Source organism: Sapajus apella, unplaced genomic scaffold (genome assembly GCF_009761245.1).
Source record: "Sapajus apella isolate SASKATOON/1434 unplaced genomic scaffold, GSC_monkey_1.0 scaffold5, whole genome shotgun sequence".
Classification (NCBI taxonomy): Eukaryota; Metazoa; Chordata; class Mammalia; order Primates; family Cebidae; genus Sapajus; species Sapajus apella.
The window spans coordinates 37,368,243-37,386,095 of record NW_022436945.1 but is presented as its reverse complement, the minus strand read 5'-3'; the positions used below and the strand labels follow the sequence as shown (position 1 = coordinate 37,386,095).

The 17,853-nt window shown below is 42.7% G+C and overlaps 1 protein-coding gene across 4 annotated transcripts in view; it reads left to right on the top strand.

The window, feature by feature from the left end:
* The first annotated feature begins 2,180 nt into the window (after nucleotides 1–2,180).
* TEC (tec protein tyrosine kinase) overlaps nucleotides 2,181–17,853 on the top strand; it is a 135,229-nt gene continuing 119,556 nt past the window's right edge. For all 4 annotated transcript variants that reach the window (XR_004267510.1, XR_004267511.1, XM_032274115.1 and 1 more), the window contains exon 1: nucleotides 2,181–2,292. The gene's annotated coding sequence lies outside the window, so the exon portion shown is untranslated. The remainder of the gene's footprint in view (nucleotides 2,293–17,853) is intronic.

Here is a 17,853-nt window from a genome sequence, read left to right as displayed (position 1 = left end):
GCTGTTGTTTTCCCTGTTAAGTCAGGGTTTCCCAACCCACAGACTGTGAACTAGTGCTGGTCTGTGGTCCGTTAGGAACCCGGCTGCGTAGCAGGAGGTGAACTGTGGGCACTCGAGCAAACCTTCAGCTGTCTTTACAGCCACTCCCCATCGCTGGCATTACTGCTGAGCTCCACCTCCTGTCAGATCTGCCTTGGCCTGAGATTCTCTTAGGAGCACAAACCCTATGGTGAACTGTGCATGCAAGGGATCTAGGTGGCGTACACCTTATGACAATCTAATGGCTGATGATCTGAGGTGGAACAGTTTCATCCCAAAACCATCTCTTCCTGACCCCTGTCCATGGAAAAATTATCTTCCACAAAACCAGTCCCTAGTGCCAAAAAGGTTGGGGACGAGGTATTAAATGAAATCTTGTTAGACTTCTCAGGGTTATTACAGTGATCAAAGGAGAAATGACAACTATCAAAGTGCTTGCTATTCCCTTAGCTTCAGCCTTGGGTTGGCTGTCTGTCCTATCATTTAGCTCTCAGCTCCTCTGTCACCCCAGAGAAGCCTCCAGTAACGTCATATCTAAAGTAGCCTCCCTCTCCCCTTCACTCTCAATTCCATCACCCACTTTTTTTTTTTTAGTCAAGACATTTCACTTACAAAGTGGTTTCATTTTTTACTTGCCTACTGATTATGTGAGACAATAGGCAGGGAGACTAGATGCCTGTCGGAATTAGGAACCGCGCCTCCGGTTAGGCTAAGGGGTGGTGGGCCAGACGGGTGACGCAGGGCCCGGGTGACGCAGGGCAGTGGAGCCAAGCAGCCTGCTTGCTTACTTCTGCTTGTCAGCATAATTTCACACAGCCTCTGAGTCTGTGACCACCTGCAGCTGGCGGAAAGATGCTTTGAAGGCGAAACAAAATAGAACACGGGATCCCTCACGTCTCTTGCCTGACTCACTACATTCCTTAACAGATAAATGACCCTAGTCCTTGACTTTTACTGCACCTAAGATAAAGTCTGATGAGGTTACTGATTATGCTGCTGTAATCTATAAACAGATGTACTCTTAAACTCTAACTCTATGTGCTTTTACACATGCTGAATCTTCACCACCCGTTTCTAAACTGCGAAGGGAAGTTCTGCGTTGGAGGGTCTAATAGGCTCTCTGTAAAAGATTCCTCCGGGGCTGTAGGCCCCCATCTGTAGTCCTCAGTAACACTTCTGAATAAAACTAACTTTCATTCTTTAACAGTTCAGTTTTCAAAGTTTAGCTGACAATCACTTATTGTCTTTCTCCTACACTGGAATAAAATTTCCCTAATGGCAAAGCCCTTGCCTCATCTTCCCCAGGTCTGGGAACAATTCTTGGTATAGGATGCACACAGACTTTGCCGAGTTAGGATAGCCGTGGGTAACAGTGGAGACTCCAGAGGAGGAAGACCTGGATGCGAAGCCCAGCTTCTCAATTTGCTAGTTGGGTGACATTAGGCAAGTTTCTTAGCTTACCTCTGCCTCACTTGTACCGTATGTGAAATGGGGGATTCTAATAATACATACTTCACAGAACTTTTAGTACATGTGAAGTACCTCGAACAGTGCCTGGCACACAGTGAAGTCTTATATGTGTTTTCTACTCTTCAGCGAGTGAAGTGTTAACACATTAATAGTGCACTTGACCCTCTAAGTGTGTTAGATATGCACCGCTGCCCCGGGTTTCACAGGAAAACGACTTACTCTTTGGGTAAAACAGGCTGCTTGGCTCCACTGCCCCGCGTCACCCGCCTGGCCCGCCACCGCTTAGCGGAAGGGGAGGCGCGGTTCCCAATTCCGACAGGCGCCTGGTCTCCCACAGGTGGCACTGCTCGGAGCTCTCCCAGCTGAGGGCGTTCGAGCCTTGTGGGGCGGTTCTCCTGGGATGGGAAGCCTGGGGCTAGGGAGGCTTATCGCTGCCCCCGGAAACATAAGGGACCCTCCCTGAAACTCACCGGGACGCGCTTCCGACCCATTCCGGCCACTTGCCTTGAAATCGCCTCAGGGCTGTGCAAACCAGCCGCCAAGGGCCCAAGTGACCGGGGCGGGGCGTTAGAGGACAGGGTGTGCCCGGGCGATCGGGGCGGGGCCGGGCGTCCAAGGGGCGAGCAATCGGGGTGGGGCGGGGTGATCGGGGGCGGGACGGGACTATCGGGGGCGGGGCGAGGCGCTTGGCTCTAGATTCTGGGGCGCTTCGCTCCCGACTCCGCGGCGCAGACTGCACCTCGCAGTCTCCACAGCTCCGCGCAGCAGCCGCACTCCAGCCAGGTAAGGGCGTTGCGGGCCGGCTGGGGCGACCCCGGAGTGCGGGACTCCGGGCGGGGGGCTGGTGGGGACGGGGACGGGGACGAGCGCGGCGAGAGGTGGCTTCCACCTGCCCCTCGAAGAACGGAGAAGGATTTTCTCCTCTCCGTGCCGCAGTGAGCGCGGGCGCTCTCTGTCTGGTGAGCGGCCGGTCCCCTTGAGTCCGGGAAGGAGGGACAGGTGAGCGCTGTGGCTTAGCCTCTCCTTCCTGCCAGCGGTCGGCTCTCCACTTCCCAACTCCAGCACTGACCTCTCCTAAGAAACATCTGCCCCTTTCCCCTGAAGTTCCAGGCCCAAGGCAGCCCCGCGGCAAGTTCAGCGTTGGGGTCACGTCCCAACTCCTCTCGGGTTGGGCGGTAGTGAGATCTTGATTGAAATTTGGCAGTATTGGCCAAGATGTTCCGCAGTTGCACGTGTCCAAGTGCCTCTCCCAGTCAAGTTCACGTTCTCTTCCTCACCCTGCCATCCCCCGCCCCCCACCCCGCCCCGGGAAATTGTGTTTGAATATTGAAAACAGGTGTCCGGCGAATATATGTACTTCTTGGAAAAACTAGGGCCTTGACCTGGGAGTGTGCACTTTCCCTCGGATCTTAAATTTCTTGTAGATTTGATTTTTTTTTCCTTTTTTTCCCGTGGACGAATAACATGGTGCTGTGCACCAGGTTTGGAAACAATCTCACCCATTGCTATTCTTTGGAAACTGGAATATTTGATTCGAAAGATTGATCTTAATGTTAACTTGGAACAACAGGACTGCTGATGGCTAAGTGGGTTTGAAGACTATCCAAAATAGTTCTAAGTTTTGTGCGTATTTCTTGTGTTTTTCCAGTGAATGCCCATTTTCCTCTTGGGAAATTCTGAGAATTTACTCACTTCTAGATTACTCTCTACTAAAGAAACACACCAGCGGATCTCCCAAATAAGGTCTGGAATTTAACAGTTTAGATTGTGACACTGGTAGCTGCTTACTCTGCAAAAAATCGCCTGGAGTAAGGGATATTATGGTTTATTTCTAAGGGAAAAAGGAAAGTATGCGTAACTTTCACATTATGGATTTGAAAGTATTTTTTAGTTTAGTTACATTTTCAACCTTTATGAAAGACTTACACTTTCCCCATACTCCAGTTAATCTGATCCAGATATTACACTCTTGCCAACATAGGATGCTTACTGTGGTGTGTTTATGTTAATGATCTTGACTCCTCTCACAAGGGTGTGTACATTCTGGCCTGTGGAACTGTGTAGGGCAAGTGTTGTCAATTCATGCAAATCAGTGCTCTACTCTAGTTGGCAATACCTTTGCCCCAGAAAGGTCCAACTAGAATTTTCACATCTTCCCCAATAGGAAAGGATATAGAATATTAATGTAGGCTCTAGCATTTTCAACCTACTTTATTCTTTATCAAGATAGTCATGTTTTCTCAGCAGCTAGTTACGAAAGGGCAGGAACTATGTTTTACCAAACCGTGGAAAATAAAGCTCAGAGAATGGTAGCCTTTGCTTCCTTAAGTTGGCCCTTGACTGGGAGGTTGGAAGGCTTGTGAGCGGTGTCTGGCCTACTTTTATGCTTGAGGAGGAATTACTGGCCTCTCTGCCTTCCTCCAGGCATCCTGAGTGCTGGGAGACTGGGCCTTGGGCCTCCAGCCACACCTCTGCCTACAGGTTCCTCCAGGTTGACCAGGTTGATGCCTCTTCTTCCTGCCCCAGCCTGCAGGAAGCTCCTTGGCTTCCACCCCTCCCCTCTCAGATTCTCACCCCTAGAAGAATCACCATATTGTTCAGGGCAGGGGTACTTGGTCTGCAGAGTCAGCAGGGGTGTTGATCCTCAGCATGGTGCTGGTTCTCTGTGGATGTTCCGTAGATACTCTGTAGATGTCTGTTGCTTCAGAGCCTTTATTGTGCTCCCTTCTTGTCCAGTCTACAGCAGGCAAAGTGGAGTTACTGATGTCAATCCCAGATTAACAGTCTTAGGGGCCAGCTGCCTTGGTTGGCCCCTAAGATTACGGTCATAAATTGGGCATTCAAGTCTGTTGGAAAAGAGTGAAACTGGCTCATGGTCATTGGCAATTATAAAAGTATCCTGTACTATGTGGTTATGCTATTTTAAAAACTCTGTGGAAAAATAAGAAACAACCCAGAGGGGAGGGGCTCAGTAGTTGCCTTCACCTCCAAACACGCCTCTGCTTGGGCTTGCCTTCTTGTCTCTACCCTAGCTCAACCAATTCTTCTGGGATCGTATTGAGCAATGAATTTCCCTACCATGTCTGACTGCTTAGAGCTCAGTTGACCACAGCTACTGTAGTCTAGATGTAGAAAATTACATATCCTTTTGTATAGAGAAACAAGGATGGAATGTTTCAAAACAGAGTGTTATTAGGGAAACAAAGAAAAAGCAAACAAATGTAAAAATGTGTGGGTACAGAAGCCATAGTTTGTGTTGTCATGTTTTAGAGTTTTAAACTTTTATCCAAGTTATATTTCTCACTTTCCAGAAACAACCACTTGTAAGTCTTTGGCATTTATTGCTTGTAGTTGATACTTCTTGAATTTTTCAGTTTTAATCATTGTATGTTGACTTCCCACTGTGGAAGATGATGAGTTGGCTCTCTTTTTCCCTCTAACCCGCAATGTAAATACAGCTTCCCTATTTTCCCATTCTTGCAGTAGTTAGAATATTGAATAATGGTTAGATCAAAAGTCACAGCTAAGCCAAGCATAACTTTTTATTTTCCTTGGAGTTAATAATGTATTTTTTTGTTCACTTTATTTACTTTGCACTCTTCATTGATTCAACCCACAGCTCTTGGCCAGTTTTCTGAATTCTCGCTTAACTGACCGGTATTTTGTCAATTTCGTTTTCCCCAAGAAGCTGTTCCTGAGCCTACTGGCTTGCTGTAATCCGGACCAGGTGCCTTTGGTACATGGGCACACTTGTCACCCTCAGGGCTCCCTTTGTCATCATTCTGGAGATTCTCATCCTTTGTCTCTTGTCTTGGATCTCCTGGTACCTGTAGCACATGGCTTCTCGGTCTTGGTTGACTCCCTTCTTTTGGCCGAGCCCATCCTTAAGGAGCTTCCTGGAATAGGATACATAGAGGTCTCCTTTTCTGAGACTATAGATGCCTGAAAATATCTGTTTTCCACTGACAGTTGATAGTTTGGCTGAGTGTAGATTTCTAAGATGGCAAGTTTGAAGGCGTTGTTCTATGGACTTCCACTTTGCGGTATTGCTATTGAGAAATTTAGAACTCTATTGATTCCTCAGTTTTTTTTGTGATCTGTGTCCAGGTTACCAAGTTGCTGGGTCCCCTCTGGAAGTTTATAGACTTTTTCTCTTGGCCTCCATAGGCCTGAAATTATATGACATTGTGTCTAGGTTTTGGTCTGTTTTCATCCATCGTGTTGGGCTCTTTGAATCTGGAAACTTTCGTTCTTCAGTTTGGGAAATTTTATTAAATTATCACATTGGTGGTCTTGGATGGTGGCTTATACATGTAATCCCAGCACTTCAGGAGGCCAAGGCAGGCAGATCACCTGAGGCCAGGTGTTCCAGACCAGTCTGGCCAACGTGGTGAAACCTGGTCTCTACTAAATCTCTACTAAAGATACAAAAATTAGTCAGGTGTGGTGGTGGGCACCTGTTGTCCCAGCTACTCATGAGACTGAAGCAGGAGAATTGCTTGAACCCAGGAGGCGGAGGTTGCAGTTAGCTGAGATCGAATCACTGCATTCCAGCCAAGGCGACAGAGTGAGAACTTGTTTCAAAAAAAAAAAAAAAAAGAAATCATCTCATTGGTAATTTTTTTCTTCTCTATTTTTGGTGGCTATGAGAAACTTATATTGTTCAGATATCGGCTATTTTGGACTAGGCCGAAAATAAGTTTGTCATGACTGTAATCATGAATATTTTAAATTAAAATCTCTGGTTTTTTTTGTTGTCTGAATATATACATATATATTTGTATGTGTGTGGTTTTTGTGTCTATTTCTTTCTGTTTTTTTGTTTTATAGTATCAGTATCTTCTCTTTTCTCCCTGAGAAGCTTAATGATTTTTTGGAGCAAGCTTTTTTTCCTTCTTGCACAGACCCAATTTCCCAAGCGGCTTTTGTCTTTTCATTGTTTAGTTCTCTATCTTTCATGTTAGAAGCTTTCCTTGTGTAACTAATGCCCTTGGCTATCTGCTCACACTTGAGAAGGGATATAAAAAGCAGATCCGGGGTCCAGGCATGGTCAAGCATGGCTCATGCCTGTAATCCCAGCACTTTGGGAGGCCGAGGTGGGTGGATCACTTGAGGTCAGGAGTTCGAGACTAGCCTGACCAACATGGCAAAAACCCTGTCTGTACTAAAAATACAAAAATTAGCTGGATGTGGTGGCATGTGCCGGTAATCCCAGCTACTCAGAAGGCTGAGGCAGGAGAATCACTTGAATCTGGGAGGTGGAGATTGCAGTGAGCCGAGATGATACCATAACACTCCAGCCTGGGTGACAGAGGGAGGCTCTGTCTCAAAAAAAAAAAAAAAAAAATTGCTGAAGATATGGATGAGCTTGTTGACTGGGAACTTCATAGTAGGGGGATCTGGCTGGGCTTTTTATTTGGGGAAACTTGACTATCATTAACTGTTGGGCTGGTGAGAATCCTCAGAGAAGGCTCTTTCAATCTTTTCCCCAGTGATTGACAGAAAGCCTGGTTGCCAGTAATCTGGGAACTAAGTGGAGAAGAAGGTTGGAAATCTCAGCATCCATTATGCATATGTGCATACCTCCATGTTGTTTGTGTACAGACCCCCTGAAGGGTGAAGGAGTAGGGGAAAAAACTCCAGGTTTTTTGCTTGGATAGAGAAGGGGCAGTCACCGAACTGCTTGGAGTGGCCAAAGGAATCTGTGGGATCCAGCTTTTTAAAGAGACATTAAAAAGTTACTAATTTAGCTGGGTGCAGTGACTCACTCCTGTAATCTCAGCACTTTGGGAGGCTGAGGCGGGTAGATCACCTGAGGTTGGGAGTTCGAGACCAGCCTGACCAACATGATGAAATCCTGTCTCTACTAAAAATACAAAAATTTACTGGACGTGATGGCGGGCACCTGTAATCCCAGCTACTCAGGAGGCTGAGGCAGGAGAATCACTAGAACTTGGGAGGCAGACGTTGAAGTGAGCTCAGATTGCGCCATTGCACTCCGGCCTGAGGGACAGAGCAAGACTCTATCCCCACCAAAAAAGTCACTAATTTTTTAGCCCACCCCTCTTTTTACAGAGGATTAAATTGTCTTTAATTATTTAGCCTTTTGGAGAGTCCATGGTGTAAATCAGATTATTTCTTGTCTTCCTCTTACTCCACCAAAATGTTTTTGCTACTGTCCCTTTACTCATTCTATCCATCCTTGCTGATTTATATGTGAAATAAAAAAAATTTCTTTATTATCATTGTCTTGGGCTTTCAGAAGGGAGAGAAAGTAGAGGTTTTTTGTCTAGTCTGCTAATAGTGGCTGGAATATAGATTTCTTTACCAATCTCTATCCAGAGACTGGCACGATTCAGTCATAGCAGTGTGTTGCCATTTTCCCCTTCCTTTACCCACAGGAAATATTTTTGGATCAGGCTGGGCCACCGAGCCCAATTTGGACCTCAGAGTCCTTCTCATACAACTGTAAATGTCCACTACCAACTGATCACTGTTGTCATAGAGGGCAAAACCTATCTATTAGGTTGGGTGGTACGTAGGTTACTGGTCATAGAACCCTTATTCCTGTTTCTTTTTTATTTTGTTGAAGACAGAGTCTTGCTCTGTCACCCAGGTTGGAATGCAGTGGCACAATCTCGGCTCCAGGTTTCAACCAATTTTTCTGCTTCAGCCTCCCAAGTAGCTGGGATTACAGGTGCGTGCCACCACACCTGACTAGTTTTGTATTTTTAGTAGTGGTGGGGTTTCACCATGTTGGCCGGGCTGGTCTCGAACTCCTGACCTCAGGTGATCTGCCTGCTTGGGCCTCCCAAAGTGCTGGGATTACAGGTGTGAGCCACCATGCCCAGCCTATTGTTTCTGTTTCTTGAATTCAATTTGTTTAGGATGACTCATTCTGCCACCTTGACCTCTGAATGTTTTACCTTTCAGTGAAGCTCAGCTTCTCTAAGTTCAATATTATTTTAATCTGAAAGATGGAGTTGGTGTCATTGATGGCTGTGTGGCATCAATGGAAGTTATCATTATTTCCTTCTACAGGCCGGTTTATCATGCAACTGCCTTACCAGCAGCAGCATCCTTACTTCCCTTTTCCACTTGTGCCCTTCTTAGAATGCGCACCAAGTTCCTGTTTCTGGCTGGGCTGACCCACCCTGCCATTCGTGGGTGATCAAACTTTCCCAACCTCATTTTATCAGTGGAGTCATTGCTCAGGCTCCCTTAATGCCCTGTGAACTTCCAGCATGCTCACCCAGTTGCTTTGTAACATCAACATTCTTTATGGTTACACACATGATGACAGGAGTCAATTTCCACAAAAGTAGAAGGAGAATTGTTCCTAAGCCATCTTCTCTGTGCAGAAAAAGCGAAACTCTATCTTCCCAAGATGGCAGCTATGCGTTGGCAATACAGAAAATGGGAGTGCTGGCGACTGTGACAGTAGAGTGGGTACAGTAGTGACTTTATGTCTGGAGAATGGCACATAGTTAGAAAAGGTTTTTTCAGCAGGTACCACTAGGTACCATTGTGAACAAAAGCTTGGCTAGTAGGAATACTGCAGAACTCATTCCTCCCAATGTGCTTCCACAAACATCCACCCCTTTTCTAAACAAAGCCTTTGAAGTCATTGCAACCTCCCTTTTCCATGCAGTAGAGTTTTTCTCTAATGTGCTAGGGCTTCACAGATGTTCTTCCCTAGGGAAAGCATAGTGCCAAGCAAATTCTTAATATACTGAATAAATTTTCCAGATAATTTTGGACACTTTACAGTAAAAAATGATTTTGGGCCGGGTGCAGTGGCTCATGCCTGTAATCCTAGCACTTTGGGAGGCTCAGGCGGGTGGATCACTTGAGGTCAGGAGTTCAAGACCAGCCTGGCCAATATGGTGAAACTCCGTCTCTACTAAAAATACAAAAATTAGCTGGGACTGGTGGCACATGGCTGTAATCCCAGCTACTTGGGAGGCTGAGGAAGGAGACTTGCTTGAACCCAAAAAGTGGAGGTTGCAGTGAACTGAGATCACACCATTGTACTCTAGCCTGGGCAACAGAGCAAGACTTTGTCTCAAAAAAAAGAAAAATAAATAAATAAAAGATATTTGGTCATAATTACCCAAGTTGTACCCAACAATCTAAATTCACTAAAATCTTGATGAGACTTTCACATCACTTTGTCTATATATGCATTGAAATATATAACATTCAATTTAAGTCTTCCCAAGTGTATTGTTTCTTGTATTACTTAGAAATATTCCTTACTGATGCCTATGGCTTTGTTCTTTTTGCTTAGGATTGTCTTGGCTATGCGGGCTCTCTTTTGGTTTCATATGAAGTTTAAGGTGGTTTTTTCCAGTTCTGTGAAGAAGGTCATTTGTAGTTTGATGGGGATAGCATTGAATCTATAAATTACTTTGGTCAATTTGGCCATTTTCACGATATTGATTCTTCCTAACCATGAGCATGGAATATTTTTCCATCTGTTTGTGTCCTCTCTTATTTCCTTGAGCAGTGGTTTGTACTTCTCCTTGAAGAGGTCCTTTACATCCTTTGTTAGTTGTATTCCTAGGTATTTTATTCTCTTTGTAGCAATTGTGAATGGGAGGTTGCTCATGATTTGGCTCTCTGTTAGTCTGTTACTGGTGTATAGAAATGCTTGTGATTTCTGCACATGGCTTTTGTATCCTGAGACTTTGCTGAAGTTGCTTATCAGTTTCAGGAGATTTTGGGCTGAGATGATGGGGTCTTCTAAATATACAATCATGTCGTTTGCAAATAGAGACAATTTGACTTCCTCTTTTCCTAATTGAATACCCTTTATTTTTTTTTTTCTTGCCTAATTGCTCTGGTTAGAACTTCCAATAATATATTGAATAAGAGTGGTAAGAGAGGGCATCCTTGTCTAGTTCCAGATTTCAAAGGGAATGCTTCCACAACCATCTGATCTTTGACGAACCTGACAAAAACAAGCAATGGGGAAAGGATTCCCTGTTTAATAAATGGTGTTGGGAAAACTGGCTAGCCATGTGCAGAAAGCAGAAACTGGACCCCTTCCTGACATCTTACACTAAAATTAACTCCAGATGGATTAAAGACTTAAACATAAGACCTAACACCATAAAAACCCTAGAAGAAAACCTAGACAAAACCATTCAGGACACAGGTATAGGCAAGGACTTCATGACTAAAACACCAAAAGCATTGGCAACAAAAGCCAAAATAGACAAATGGGATCTAATTAAACTCCAGAGCTTCTGTACAGCAAAAGAAACAATCATTAGAGTGAATCAGTAACCAACAGAATGGGAAAAAATTTTTGCAATCTACCCATCTGACGAAGGGCTAATATCCAGAATCTACAAAGAACTGAAACAGATTTACAAGAAAAAAACAAACAAACCCATCCAAAAGTGGGTGAAGGATATGAACAGACAGTTTTCAGAAGAAGACATATATGAGGCCAACAAACATATGAAAAAATGCTCATCATCACTGATTATTAGAGAAATGTAAATCAAAACCACATTGAGACACCACCTCACTCCAGTAAGAATGGTGATCATTAAAAAATCTGGAGGCAACAGAAGCTGGAGAGGATATGGAGAAATAGGAACACTTTTACACTGTTGGTGGGAGTGTAAATTAGTTCAACTATTGTGGAAGGCAGTGTGGTGATTCCTCAAGGACCTAGAAATAGGAATTCCATTTGACCCAGCAATTCCACTACTGGGTATATACCCAAAGGATTATAAATCATTCTGTTATAAAGATAAATGCACACGTATGTTCACAGTGGCACTGTTTACAATAGCAAAGACTTGGAACCAACCCAAATGCCTATTGATGATAGACTGGACAAGGAAAATGGGGCACATATACACCATATAATACTATGCAGCCATAAAAAATGATGAGTTTGTGTCCTTTGTAGGGACACGGATGAATCTGGAAATCATAATTCTCAGCAAACTGACACAAGAACAGAAAATCAAACATGTTCTCAATCATAGGCGGGTGATGAACAATGAGAACACATGGAGACAGAGAGGGGAGCATTACACACTGGGGTCTGTTGTAGGGGAGCCAAGGGAGGGACAGCAGAGGAGTGGGGAGGTCGGGGAGGAATAACATGGGGCAAAATGCCAGGTGTAGGTGATGGGGGGGATGGAGGCAGCAAACCACACTGCCATGTGTGTACCTATGCAACAATCCTGCATGATCTGCACATGTACCCCAGAACCTAAAGTACAATTTAAAAAAAAATAGTCAAACAGGGCTGGGTGTGGTGGCTCACACCTGTAATCACAGTACTTTGGGAGGCTGAGGCTGGTAGGTCACTTGAGGTCAGGAGTTCAAGGCCAGCCTGGCCAACATGATGAAACTCCATCTCTAAAAAAAAAAAAGAAAAGAAAAGAAATATTCCTTACTGAAAACATTCTTGAAAGGACAACATACATTTTTATCATTTTCCATCCATATATTTCTTCTTAGCATAGTATTGTGATTGTCTTTGTTCTTAGGGAACAAAGGGAAGTTAGTATTCGTTACGTTATCTAATCGGTTTTCTGTTTCTAAAAAGGAACACTTTTGTTTGGATTTCTACAACATATACTTTTTCCTTTTGTAACTATATGTCATTTGTTTTTCAAGGTTAAAGTTTTTACCTTGAAATGCTTACAATAGAGTATCAAAGTGACAAACTTGTCATATACTATATGAGATACTCCCTGTATCTCATATAGTATAATGCAAAACTCCCTGTCAAGTGTCCTACTCCTTTTATTTTTAATTTTGATGATGTTATAATGTGATTTGGTTTGAAAAACCTTTGATTTTTTTTCTTTTATCCTGCGTGGAATTCCAATGATGTCTTTTGTTAGTAGTTCCTTAGAAACTCTTCGTGTCCTCATATACTCCTCAATATTATGTTTCAACCATGACTTGTGGGATTGCCACATGACTGTCCCAAAAATGAAACTGTGGCTTTTATTTCTTACAAACAAGTCATTTAAAGGTTCATTTTTCTGCCAATATGATTTAAGCATGCAGCAAAGCTAGTTTTTACCATTAGGGTTATTTTTGTTTCATAGAAGGCAGTTGATTTCTTTATTTTCCTGCTTTGGATGATAGAAATGCTTGATCCTTTAACCATGCAGGGAAATAGAAATACAATTTAACTGGGTTTGAATGCTGTCAGACATGTAAATTTAGGTATAGATGCTTTTAAATTTTTTTAAGGCTTTCAATGTCTTTGTCACTTACTTAAACCAGTTATAGAAGCACTGCATGAAAGAATTCTTATTCATAATTTCTGGAGTCCTAGCCAGATGTTTTTTAGGCTCAGCGCTGTTGACACATCCTCTTGCTTCCCCCAGGCCAAAGTTTGATCTTTGGGTGCCACCAAGGTTCTCCGACACCTAGTGTGCTCCTTGGACCCTCCTTGCCATCATTACAAAAAATTGTCATTTTGTAGAGTTTTATATATTCCTTGTTAAAAGATGTAAACAATACTGAAGCTTATAAAGAAGAAATTAAAAATATCCCTAAAACCATTCCAGAGAGAATCTTTGTGAATCCTCTTCCTGTCATCTCTATTATCACCTGACTTTTAATAAATCTTTAGCAATGTTCTAGAAAATAATCAACGAGCATTATGTTATAACTGTTTATGTAACTCCAAATTCTACAATCTTTATACACAGATAGTTACCTTATGATGTTGTAATTAGTCCATGCATAATTTTCTTTGGGTAATTCTGTCATGTTAGTATACAGTGGTATTCTGAGCCACTCCCAGTTGTTGGACATTTAGACTTTTTCCCTTTTTTTGGTTTTAGAGACAGAATCTTGCTCTGCTGCTTAGGCTGGAGTGCAGTGGTGCCATCATAGCATACTGCAGCCTCGAACTCCTGGGCTCAAATATCAGGTTTGAGCTTCATCCTCTGGCTTCAGCCTCCTGAGTAGCTAGGACTGCAGATGAATACCACCACACCTAGCTTAGTAAAACAAACATTTAGTTGAGATGAGGTCTTGCTATGTTGGCCGGGCTGGTCTTGAACTCCTGGCCTCAAGTGATTCTCCACCTCAGCCTCCCAAAGTTCTAGGATTACACGTGTGAGCTACCACACCTGGCTGATTTCTAGCTTCTATTCATCATTTTTAGAAGGTCATAAAATAACTCATTAACTATGTGAAGTTCCCAATTTTCCCTTTGTTGGCCTTTTAGATGAACAGTATCTCTGTTATGTGAGGACAGGAAGAGCTAGAATGCTGAGGCCATGTTATGTACCCAGTTATAGGTCAGATCAAAACTAGAAGAACCTGACAGGTCATTTGCAGAGGCTGTGTTCTTGTTGGTAATGTTGATAGCCTCATTTAGTCTTATTGGATGTCTATAGGAAAAGTTTCCAAGGATCAGTGACAAAACATGGAAGAGTTGTTAAAGTAACTGTGAAATGATATTTGACCTCAGTACCTGGTCTAGAGATTTTGAAACTTCGTGTGGGCTGGGAAGGCATCTTATGTCCTCAGGAAACTCCAGTCTTCCTACCCATTGCTCCATCTCTCCACTGCTTGAGTCATCAGGGCTCAGTAAGGTGTGCAAGGCAACCAGCCACATTACAGAATTTTGCATTAATTTAGTTTCCTGATAAAGAACTAGAGTGGAATGAGCTCCTGTTCAGATTTTTCCTTTGACATCTTTCTTTTTTCTTTCTTTCTTTTTTTTTTTAGACAGTCTCCTCTGTCACCCGGGCTAGAGTACAGTGGCGTGATCTCTGCTCACTGCAATCTCCACCTCCTGGGTTTAAGTGATTCTCATGCCTCAGCCTCCCAAGTAACTGGGACTACAGGCATGTGCCACCACGCTTGGCTAATTTTTTTTTTTTTTTTGAGACCGAGTCTTGCTCTGTCACCAGGCTAGAGTGCAGTGGCGCAATCTCAGGCTCACTGCAACCTCCGCCTCCTGGGTTCAAGCGATTCTTCCACCTCAGCCTCCCGAGTAGCTGGGACCATAGGCGCGTGCCACCACGCCTGGCTAATTTTTGCATTTTTAGTAGAGATGGAGTTTCACCATGGCCAGGATGGTCTCGATCTCTTGACTTCGTGATCCACCCACCTTGGCCTCCCAAAGTGCTGAGATTACAGGCATGAACCACCGCACCCGGCTAATTTCTGTATTTTTAGTAGAGGTGAGGTTTTGCCACGTTGGCCAGGCTAGTCTTGAATTTCTCACCTCAAGTTATCTGCCAGCCTTGGTCTCCCAAAGTGCTGGGATTACAGGCGTGAGCCACTGTGCCCAGCCCATTTGACATCTTTCTAGATATCATGGTCTAATGTTTAAAGCCTTGGGCAGATTTCTTTTTTTTTTAACTTTTATTTTAGGTTTGGAGGTACATGTGAAGGTTTGTTACATAGGTAAACACAAGTCATGGGGGTTTTTGTACATATTATTTCATCACCTTGCATGGATTTCTAAGTTAACTATTAACTGGAATTATTTTCCTGTGCTTCAGGTTTTGCATCTATTCAACAAACCATAATGACACATAATTAACAGTTCACTTCAGAAAGATTCATGGCCTAATGCTTGTAAAGGACTTTGAGCTTCTCCGAGAGTGTTTTATACACAGTCATGAACAAGGAGATGGCTTGTTCTATTTGGCAAAGGGCAAGTATATTATGCCCATTTTATAGATGAGAAAAGAGAGCCTCATAGAAGATAATGGCTTGCTTAGACTCAGGGTAAATTTAATGTAGTGTCTGTGGAATTTTCCTTGGGCTTTGTGGAATGAATGGAATCTAAAATAAATTCTGTATGAGTGTATGTTTAGGGAAAGTGGATTTATACTGTTTTAAGCAAATATAACATTTTGGAGGAGAGTCTACCCTTTGAAAGAGGTGAACCATATTAGACAAATTTTGCTAGAGTTCTTAAAGAGAATTAAATAATCAGAAAAGCCAGGGATAAACTGATTTTCCAAGTGATTTTGAAAATACCCCACACAAAGTCTGGTAAGTAAATTTAGTCAGCAAGAAGTTGGGAAAAATATTTTTGAAAATCAGAGCTCAGGAGAGGACTAAAAAAACAAAGGTTAGGCACAGTTAGAAGTTTCTCAGAATGTTTATCAGAATACAGATGTGGTTGAACCAGTCTATTATTATTATTTTTAAAATAAATTATGTACAAGAGGGAGTATACAGTCTACATGAACCTTTTGGGACACAAAAAAGCTAAAGGGTTGATCTCAAGCCTGTGCAAAATGGCAGAAAAATAAAAGTGAATTTAGGGCCGGGCACGGTGGCTCATTCCTGAAATCCCAGCACTTTGGAAGGCTGAGGTGGGTGGATCACTTGAGGTCAGGAGTTTGAGACCAGCCTGGCCAACTTGGTGAAACCCCATCTCTACTAAAAATATAAAAATTAGCTGGGTGTGGTGGTCATGCCTGTAATCCCAGCTACTCAGGAGGCTGAGGCAGGAGAATTGATTGAACCTGGGAGGTGTAGGTTGTAGTGAGCCAAGATTGTGCCATTGCACTCCAGCCCTGGTGTCAGAGCAAGACTCCATCTCAAGAAAAAAAAAAAAAAAAAAAAAAGAATGCATTTAGATAAAATGAATCGATCTGTACATGCAGATGTACATTCTAATTTTTGACTCAAGAAAGAGATTCAGATATTGTAAAGCCTTAACTGAAAACATTCACTAACTTTATGACTTGGAACAAAAATTTCTAATGTTAGTTGTTGGCACAAATAATTCATTAAATGCCAGTTTTACCCATTTTCATATTATTTCAGCATCTAAGATAATTTTTTCACTTCTTATTACTATGTCTTAAAGACATAATGAATTTAAAGAAAGCAAACAAATTTATCAGTGGTATAGAAGATTGAGGAAACTACTTCCATCCAACTTTTCCGTCTAGAAAGATGAATGAGGAGGCATGTGGACAGGGTGCACTATGCCTGAGCTATGGTATAGTGAGCTTGTATGTACTATGTACTTGTACTATGGCAAACTGAGCTAAATAACACAAAGGAAATCATTCATTTGCACCTTCTTTATTCCCAAGTAATAAACATCCAAATATCTTTTGGGCATATCCGATGTGCCAGGCTCCATGCTAAGCTCTTTATCTACAGTATCAGGTTGAACCCTCCAGACAGGGCTTTGAGGTGGGTAAGATTACTTTCAGCATTTTACAGATGAAGAGATTGAAGTTCAGGGAGGTTCTGTAGCACTTGGTAAGTGGTAAATGGTGGAGCCAGAGTCCAGAACTCTGCTGAGCTCTACTCACTGAGCTATGCTCCCTGTCATATTTTCCTCCTTGTAAACACAGTTGGACAACCTAGAAGGAAAGAGGAAGGTCTACTTCAAACCAAACCAAGCAGTCAATTTCTCTGAGTATCGCCCCAAGCCTCTGAACTCCATAGATCTTAAGATGTCTTCAGAGCAGCACTGTTGGATAGAAATATTCTGTAAGCCACATATATAATTTAAATTTTTCTAGTAGTCACCTTAAAAAAAGAAAAAAGCACCAGGTGAAATTAATTTTTATAATATATTTTATGTAACCCGTATATAAAAATATTGTAATTTCACCATGTAATACTATAAAATAATTGAGATACTAAAAACAATTTGGGAGAAATACAGTACAGGACATGTTTTGTAATGTGGCAGATAGAGTGAAATGTAGTTTTACCAAACAATAAGGTTGTGATTAATGGAAAAAATATTATTTACTGCTTAAGCTTTGAATTTTAAATGCATGTCTATTAAAATTAAACAAAAAAATGTGGTTCCCCAGTCACACTGGCTTCATTTCAAGTGCTCAATAGCTATTTACGGCAAGTGGCTGTTACATTGAACAGCAAAAGGTACCCTCTGTCTCCGAAGGTCCGGGGACTCCCAGACACTCCATCCCCATCCCTAACTCCTGGCTCCTCTCAGCACCCATCTTGTTTTTCCTGCCTATGCCCAGGACTACTATGTATAGTGTGCAGGTTATACACAACAAAATTCTGAGATGTCATTTATACTGTTGACCTAGTGGATTTGCTTATTTACTGCAATAGTTATTAGGAAGATAGAAGTACAGTTTTTAAAAGAAGAGACACTTTTTCCTAATTCGTGCAAAAAGGCTTTTTTTTTTTTTTAAGCCAGAGTCTCACTCTGTTGCCCAGGCTGGAGTGCAGTGGCCCAATATCAGCTCACTGCAGCCTCTTGACCTCTCAGGCTCAAACAATCCTCCCTCCTCAGCCTCTTGAGTGGCTGGGACTACAGGCAGGCACCATCACTCCTGGCTAATTTTTTTTTTTTTTTTTTTTTGAGACAGAGTTTCACTC